The following is a 9,111-nucleotide window of genomic DNA, read 5'->3' as shown; positions in this document are numbered from 1 at the left end:
CTGCCCCTGCCTCCCCTTATCAAGAGGAACCAGGGGCAGACCCAGTCCGGTCCAATCCCAGAGCTCTGGACTCGCTGCTGCCGGGACATTTTTGAATAACAAAGGAAGCCGCGAAACAATGCGTTCAGCCCCCCTCGGTTTTGATTCGTTTTCTAAAACGGTCCATGACTCAAGGACGCGGGGGTGAAGTCACAATCGGCACTGATTTTGTTTGATCACGGGAAAGGCCTGTTTCATACAGTCAGCGTGTCTTCGCGTAAATCACAGGCTACAGTTCAACATGTGGCTGCTGGGTGAACTTCAGACCTAAAACCTGGAGCTTGGACTTCCGTCACAATACAACACACAAAATAAAGCCTCAGTTATACTCATACATTGTACTGGGAAGTTGATTCACAGACGGCTCTTTCCCAATGTAAGTCTATAGGGAAAAAGTCTTTTTGGGCCCAGTAGCATCACGTGACCGTTATATTTCCACCGTTTGGCTATTATGTCAAATTAACTTCAACCCCGGCACTCTTCCTGGGGGTTTGGTCCGAGCGGTCACAACACACTGCCGGTAGGAGGACACCCTCTAATGATGATATTTACGGGCTCGTCAAGTATAACTTGGGCTTGACTGCTGTGGAACTTATCTCCCTAATGTTGTTTTGAATGACATTAAATAATCTAAAGTATAGGACGAGGAAGAAGAGATGTAGCTGTGGTCCAGCTGTACAAGTGTTTTAGTGTGGATTAACATATGAGGATGTCGATTTGAGGCTTTTTCTGAGAGACATCTTTTCTTTTAAAGATTACTTTTATTACTTTTATTGGACAGATGAAGAGTGTAGTGGAAAATTGAAAGACTGGGAGAGAGAGCAACAAAGGTCCCATGGTTGATCTGGGGAAATTAAAACAGGCCTTCTCAATGATAATTTTAATATATTTTTATTTCTAAAGAACTTTAAATTAAACAAGGAAAGGTTTAACATAATACTTATTTCATTCATTGTCTCTTCTTTCTTTCTCTGTGATATTTTCATATCAGTTAGCATAGACGAAAAGGTTTGTTTTTATATTTTTCTCCTTTTGCAATATCTTAAAGATCAGACACAAGACGAGTCAAATGTCTTTAAGGAATACTTAAAGGATAATTTGTGTAGAACACCTGCGCTGTTAAACGCTGCCCCCATTTATTTCAATTCATTAAGACTTTTTGATTCTTCGTTCACCGTGGAGGCATACGTGAAAAACAAAGTTTTCTTCAAGAATTCAAAATAGCACAGAGAAAGTAATTGAAATACAAGTGATCATTTTGGGAATGAAGTATTCCTTTTAAAATCCCTTATTTTAAAAGTGTTACACCTGCATGAGTAACGGATACGTTAATAGAACCAATCCTTGTTGTTTCTTTTTTATTGCTGGGAGTTAAAAATTCATTCCTTCTCCATTAGCCCACAATAATTTACTCCAGAAACGGGCACATTGGTCCAGCTGGCGTCGTGTTTAACTTTTGGATTAAAGTCTGGACATTTGGACAGATTTCTGCCCTGCGGGAACCTCTGAGTTGACTCAGTCACTTGTAGCCATGACGACAGATATTCACAAACGTCCCAGGAATGGTTTTTCAGGGCTCTTCTACTCTGCCTCCATTCAATTAGCCCCAGATCTCCCTTGACTGACGGGTGGACTTAATCTCGATCCTTCTCTGAATGCAAAATGCACCAAAAAAACCAAACTATGAACAAAAAAGGAGACTTTGTAATCATCTAAGTGCCATTGTGCGCTTGGGGACATGATGCAAGCTCCACTGGCTGCTGATGGGAAGTCTGGGAAACAAATAAAGAGAGATAACATCAGGGGTGTGGAGGTTTTCCTGGGTGTTTCCTACCACTGGAACAGTTAGGACTCATTAATAACGAGCTTTAGAGACATCAGGAGATCTCCAAAAATGTACACTAAGTGTTCTTGCTGTGAACTGTGTGTGTACATGTGGATTAGGATTGTTTGTGCTAGTGAGTTTGAGTGTGTGCATAGACTGTGTGAGTCCTTGTGTTTGTTCACGGGAGTTTGTCTGATTATATGTATGTTTGTCTTTCATGTGTGAGTATGAGATTTCTTGCTGACAGACACATTGGATCATAACATTTGATACCGCTACCTCATTCCCAAAATCACCAAAATCTAGAACTCTAGTTTATAATAATCATATTACACTGACATTGCACATACTGTACATATTCTATGTGTAGCGTGAAGGTGCTACAACTTACATGTCATTGTGCAGCCATGCAACGTGATCTCATGAATAGATGGCTACTTTTAAGGACATTTCGAGTTTTGTGTCTACGTATTTTAGAGAGGAGTTCACACCCCATAACTCCTTTCTCACCTGCACAGCTGACCATTCGCATGAAACATGAATCACTTCCTACTGAGAATTTGGACACGGCTAAAACTCTTGAACTGACTGGCTTGTAAAGGTTCATTGTGGTCACTGTGTGACATTTAAGCTTGAATTTAGCTGGAGGCATCCTGGTCTCTTCAAATGGAGTATGAATAACACGCCGACTTCAGGTCTTAAAAAGTGGGAAAGTCGGAGTAGGGAGGAGGACAGCGTAGTCGTGGAAGCATAGCGCCAACCCGGTCCGCCTCAGGTTAACATACACAACGCACTGTTTGCACTGTTTGCACTGTTAGCACTGTTAGCACTGTTAGAACGGTTAGCTGCTTGTCACTGGCTCAGCCGTCGCAATGTTGAGAGCTGTGTCGAGACACTAGATATGATCAGAATTTTTTTATTTAGCGCCTTAAGTACAGAAGTTACGTGACAAATAAGTCGACAATGACTTCTAGTTTCACTTCGGACACTCTGTGTGAAAGTCCAGTTTTTTTTAGACCACTCATACACCTCTTTCGCTCTTTATACTATGTGCCTGTCCTGGCTCACGTTGACGCGTGGATTACCAACCATGGGTTATACAAAAATTATAGTTAGTGCTTGAAGTGCCGCGCCTCATAAAAACATGGAACCAATGTGGAGAGCACGGCACGGGGGATGAGAACGGGGTGCTGTAAATTATCGTTACAATGTTCACGTCCTTTTTGTAAAATAATTAGTGAACATTTAGTCATACATTTTTTATCATTATTTGTGAACAAATACAATCGATGAAACATTTTTTAAACATTACTTTCTGAATCTGCTCTCTTGATTCACAGAATATGATTTATCAGGGCCAACATTTCCAGAAGAATTAAATATGTGTGAATAATAAAATGATTATTTAACTTTATCTATAAAAATAATAATAATAACCTGAACGAATAGCTCACACTCTGTCAGGCTGTCTGGTGTTGATGAAACCAAAAGTCAACTTCTTTAAGCTGAACTTGTATATGTAACTTCATTTACATAATGAGCATACTTATTATACTACAAAAGTAGTTTTGTTTGTATTCAAACCCCCTGTCTAGAACTGTCCCCATGTGTGCTTGCGTGATGATGAGGAGGGAATTAAATGAAGCAAAATGCTTAAAATGCATAGAGTTAAATGTATTTGTTTCCTCACATACCACATAACTTTTTTTCTCTTCATGGCACAATCATTTTATGGACACATGAGAAGGAGATGCCTGATTTTTTTAGCATTGTGTCGTTCAGCTGGTCCTGGTCCAGCTGGTCCTGGCCGGGGGCGAGGTGAGGGAGTTATGTCAGCTGTGTTTGCACTCTCACAGTCAGATCAGCACTGATGAACACACTGAGTGTGCTTGTACGCATGACTGCCAGCAGCCATCCCAATCCTTGCAGCCGGTCAGAGGAATGTCATGTTGGCTATAGCGCTTACAGAGCGGTCGGACTCATAGATTACCCCCCCATTACATCCGTGTGGCCTGGACGATGCACCTCATCAGGCCAGCTGGATCCAAGATCAGTGAGAGAATGACAGATGGAGAGGGAAGGATGTGTCAGGGAGCTTCCTGAATGTGACTGAATTTGTGTCCTTTGTCATTGGATCGTAGGAAGGATGTTCTTCATCCACTTTGATGTTGACTTTGTGCCACTCACAGACTGCTGATCACAACCACTTTGTGTCCGGGGATGCTTGTTGGCATTTGCCATGGCGGGATGTACCAGTGTTTAGTATCTAAAGGCCAACACCAATCCTGGAGGAAAATATTAACGACTTTGCTATGGATTCTGGATTATTTAACACCAATCAATTTCTCTAACTGCCATTTCTTAAAACTTTTACGCCATGCAAAATCATGAAGCCTAGCCTCTCCTCGATGGTGAAAGAAAAAAACAATATGTAGTTTTGTTTCCTTTCAAATTTTGCAGGGGATGTCTTAGAAGTAACATACCATACATAAGTGCACAGCCGCGATATCCGCCTCTTACTGCAATTCCATTGTTGCTCTGAAACTGCTGGATGTGTAAATAAGCAACTGTTTGCTAACAAGTTCATCTTATCAACTTGAATTGTGATGATATGTCAATGTTGTGTTCACAGCTTGTTTGAAATGGCCCCAAGGGGCCACAAAATGTAACTAACAAAATGTAACAAATATAGATTACTGAAATGTTATTTAATATTAAAATAATAAGTTGTGCAACAGAAACATGGTACAAAATTAAAATTAAACATACATAATATAATTTTAAAAAGTGTAAACCTTTTTTAATGCAGCAATAAATTGGTCAAAACTTAAAAAGGATTATCCATTGTCAGCTATTGGAGTACGTATCGGTCCGATATCCGTATCGAGGCACCATGAATGAACAGTAAAAAGAAATCACTTCTACTCATGTTAGGCAACATGAGTTGTGTTCGAAAATGTGTCAGTTTTAATTCATTCAAACTTGAACTGTTGCTGTGAGATCCCTGTTAATCTGTAGAGTTATCATTTAGTTTCTGCTTAAAACACTCCAAAGGAATGTAGAACATTAGGGATAGCCATCAAGAGTGGACGTGTTCTTAGATGTAAGTGCAGTGGTCCAACATGGCATTTGTTTGGTTAATTTGTTTATAAATGAATTCGAAGTTTGTTGCAGAGGCAACAGCAGGAACCATAAGATCTAGGTGTATTTTTTTTTGTTTTAAACTGTTAATCTCATTGCCCCTTTATGATATTTTGACTTCTACCTCAGCCAAGTGTTATTTATTAATTTAGTCTGTGGCATAGACTGTATATATGAAGTGGACGTAGTCATTGTGACATCACCCATTGGTTTGTGGAATGCTGTTTTGAAGCCTTGGGTTCGGCAATTTGGCTGTCGCCATCTTGGAATACGACCGCAGCCATCTTGGCTTTTTTGCAAACAATGAATGTACGTTACCACGTAGAGACGCCGTATGTGGCTTTTGTAGCAGCAGCAACCTGTTGATCACAGTAAGCCCACCCTAAAGCATACCCTACTTTATGGTCTATTTGACTCTAAATGGACCATCATTTACTAAATGAACATTATGCTGTATTGAAGAAGACTGTAAACTCATGTTTACAATGTTTACTGAGGGAATAAATCAAGAAAGAAGTAGAGTCATTTTCTCATAGACTTCTATACAACCAGAGGAGTCGCCGCCTGATGGACACTAGAGAGAATGCAAGTTTTAAAACATTTGGCTTAACTCGGCAGAACCGGAGGTTGGCTTGGTCTAAATTCCTGGCATTTCCTCTTAGGTTTATTGTACACAAATTGAACAGTGATGGGTGTAAAAAATGTCTGACTTTTCACACCAGCCCACACCGATATACATATGTGTGTGTGTGTGTGTGTGTGTGTGTGTGTGTGTGTGTGTGTGTGTGTGTGTGTGTGTGTGTGTGTGTGTGTGTGTGTGTGCTGATAGAAAACCACTGGCACCGAGCCGGGCCCTCTCATGTCCGGGGTTTGAAATTCCTCAGCCGTGAGCTCAGCTCGGTGGTTTTGTCCCCTCTCTCTCTCTCTCTCTCTCTCTCTCTCTCTCTCTCTCTCTGGACAGCCATCGCACCCCTCCCTTGCCTCATTAGCCCTCTACAATAAGGCGGGCATGTCAGGAATGTGAGAGGGCATTCTTCCTTGTACCCCCCAACTCCCCACCAGTAACCTCTTCAGCACCTTCTCGATCTTCTGCACCTCCCTCACGCACACTCCTCCACATCTGACATGGCATCCCTCTTACACATCTCCTCTCTCCCCATGTGGTTCCCCTCCCGGCTCAAACCTCCCACCTCGGTGCTCCTCGCTGCTTCTCTCCCAGACCATCACAGCTTTCTGAAATTCTCTTGAGATGTAGTACCAATCACACAGAGATAAGATTCAAATCCTCCCCATTATTTAGTGCATTTCTTGTTATCAGCTCTGTGCAGATTTACTGTGGTTAACGGTCTGTGCACGAGTGAAAGTTTTCTCATCTCATTGTAAAGAGTTGATGGATCCCAGTGAGCATTTCTCCGATACAGAGCACAAGAGGGTTCTTGCCACTGACAGGCGCAGAATGTTATGTGACTGACAAAATGATTGAAAGGTGATATACTTGTTTGTAAATTACTAAAATTCTTTCTGTTGAAGCAAGAACAGCAGCTAAATTGCTCTTGCCAAATACACAAGACTCCATTGACAAAAACAATAATTTTATTGTGTAAAACACACTTTATTGAAAGTCGACCTAAAAAAACAACAAAAAACTCACCAAACCCGTCTTGGTCAGTCAATCGCCAGCTCTGGTTTGGTCAAAATAAACCCTTTATTCCCTGCATTAACTGTGAAAATATTCTGGCTCGACAGCTGCTTCCTTCCGTTGCTTCTCTGATGGCTGACTTCCCTCACCGTTTATTTAAGTCACTGTTACAATCATTTAAAAGCAGAATGTGTATACATTCAGTATACCTTTAGTAGCTGGCGTAGCATGGAAGAGCTAACTAGTTAATGGTGTACTCACGTACTCTGCCAATGTTTGCTCCACGTCTATATCTCCTCACAACCTCTCAGGATAACAAGTATCACTATTACACAACATTTAACCATGACGAGCTCCAAATCCACAAAAGCAGCCTGAACGTGAAGAACATGTGAAACCATTGCACGAGAGTCTATGGAGCAGAGCCGGATAGCGGCTGGCTGCGGTACGCTGTGATTGGCCAATCTGCGAAGAAGTTGAACACAGCTCTTGGGGCACAAGGGTACACAGACTGTCTATCCGCAGCAACAGAAACTTCACATTTACCTGCGCTGCTTCAGAAAGTTTCTTTATATGAGCAAACTTTGAAAGTTTGCTGAGCAACCCACTCTGCTCCCGGCAAAGTCATTTTCTTCTTTTTTCCAACTTTTGATTTAATCCAATAAACAGACCAAAACACGGGCTGGAGCTCTGTGAACCTGCACTTGATTGCTCTTCCTCAACACCCGGATGTGTTTCTCAGTAAACTGAAATTAAAGGTAATCTTGAATCGGGAAAATAGAATGTGGAAGTTTGGAAAGAGTTGAATTTTCAGTGAGGGGCAACTGATTTCCATAGTGTCTCCTGGAATTAAAATAAAATGTAAACAAATTTGAGTCCCCGCAAACCGTGAAAACACACAAAGGCAGCTAGAACTCACAACTTTCATCCCACAGTGAGAATGAATACTGCGCTTTGTCTTTTTCCTACTTTGAATATACAGAGGTGTAGAACTAAAGATTCCGTTCTTAAAGCAGACACATTTTACTTGTGATTCTCTGCATTTTGATGTCTTGTGTAGTAATTACTTATGATGAAGCATAGATTCCTTTAAATGCATGAACCACCAACAATGAAACACAATGATACAGCATGCTTTACAATGATACTCATTATACTATGAGTCCGTAGTACAGTTGATTGTTGAAGTGAGTAAAGTTAGTCATCATGTATTATAAGCCCATCAGTTAACCTCTAGTTAACAACTAGTCAAGAGCATGGAACTAGTAATTAATTAACAGTTGATTCAAAATTAATCAAAGCCACATCTATGATGTTTTATGACTATGATATAGTGCATCAGAGAGCATTATGTGTTTATGAGTGTAGCGATGAAGCATAAATGCATTATAAACTATCACTATGACCGCCCTTATAATGTGTGTCTTAATAGAAAGTGTTACCACAAATTTCAAATTATGTGATCTGATTTCAGTTTTTTTTAATTTATTGCAATCATTAAAGTTGAGCTATTCAGATATATTGAGGAGGCTCAACAGCTTTTTGGATGCTTTCAGCCAGTTATTTATAAATTCCCTCACTCAAATTCCACCTCCATCACCTCTGGACCCCATCAGGGCAAACTGGGGCCGATTCTAAGCTGCTATGCGCTCTAGAAAGTTTCAACCTGTCAAGGCTATGTATAAACACAGTTTCTCCATTTTGTTGTGTGAACATAAGAACACTGCCTTTTGCCCATGTTTCTGTCTCTGCCGCTCAGGACTCCCGGATGTGCTAAAAGGCTGATGGCTGAAGTGAGAATTTCAAATTCTTCATCAGAAGAAGGGTCTGTCGATGTTTTCTACTCTGCACAGCACGTGTGGTGTGGGAGGAGAGGCCTGACATGAGAGTAATGATAGGACGCAGAACACACTTTGTTATCAGAAGCCTGGTACCAAGTGGAACTGCATCTGGAGTACAATATGTGTGTGAGTGTGTGTGTTTCTGAAGGGGATTTTGGAAAAGGTTCCGTGTAAGGAGGTTCTGCTCTTTCCTCTGCTTCGACTGTGAAAAGCTTTGTCGTTGACCCCTCCTTCCTTCGGCTCATGCGATGGATGGGGAGGACGAGGGGTCAAAGGTTAAAAGGGAGGAAGGAGGTGACGTGGGACAGCCCAAGAAAGGAGTGGAAGGATGGTGTGTGTGTGTGTGTGTGTGTGTGTGTGTGTGTGTGTGTGTGTGTGCGTGTGCGTGTTCGAGTGACCTGGAGGAACATTCTCCAGACGCAAAGAGAGGAAGCTATCGGGGCCGAGGAGCCTTGTAGGAATCAGTGACAGCAGGGGTCGAGCCGACAGGCAGATACCTCTATCTGCCAGTGATAGGACACACAGAGCACTGACTTATCTGGAGGCGCTTCTTTGTGGCTACATCTCTGACTGACACCGCAAACTGTCGGCCAGATCCACAGCAGACACCCACCTGACAAATACGG

This window comes from Cebidichthys violaceus, unplaced genomic scaffold (assembly GCF_023349555.1).
Source record: "Cebidichthys violaceus isolate CVI_PGR_0920_01 unplaced genomic scaffold, fCebVio1.0.p SCAF_21, whole genome shotgun sequence".
NCBI classification, from domain to species: Eukaryota; Metazoa; Chordata; class Actinopteri; order Perciformes; family Stichaeidae; genus Cebidichthys; species Cebidichthys violaceus.
The sequence above is the reverse complement of the archived record's forward strand: the minus strand, read 5'-3'. Positions refer to the sequence as shown.